Here is a 439-nt window from a genome sequence, read left to right as displayed (position 1 = left end):
CCTTATAGAGGGAACAGTCTGTGTTCAAAGGGGTGAAAAGAAACAGCTCTAGCTTTAGGAAACAAAAGATCCAGCGTCTGGCTTGCAGAGAATGAGGGGGGAGGCATCCTTGAAGAGCTGAAAGGAGCAAGGGACAAACCACACAGGGTTTCTTGCAGTTTATATGTAGCTGTTTAAAGAAATATGTTTGCCGTCTGCCTTCCCTGTTGGACCAAGCTGGGCATGGGGTAAGGGGGCAGCTGGGACCCTGTCTTGTTAAATACTGCATGCTAAGTACCTACCCAGAATGTGGCACACAGAAAGGGCACAGTTTGTATTTATTGACTGACTGGCTGTCTAACAACTCAAACAATCTGACATAACCATCTGAAAGCCTCAATAGTGCAAATGCAGCTTGCGTTTTGGGAGTAGTTGGTTCTGCCAGATTCCAGGTTTAGAA

This window comes from Colobus angolensis, unplaced genomic scaffold (assembly GCF_000951035.1).
Source record: "Colobus angolensis palliatus isolate OR3802 unplaced genomic scaffold, Cang.pa_1.0 Scaffold26, whole genome shotgun sequence".
In the NCBI taxonomy this organism is placed as follows: domain Eukaryota; kingdom Metazoa; phylum Chordata; class Mammalia; order Primates; family Cercopithecidae; genus Colobus; species Colobus angolensis.
The sequence above is the reverse complement of the archived record's forward strand: the minus strand, read 5'-3'. Positions refer to the sequence as shown.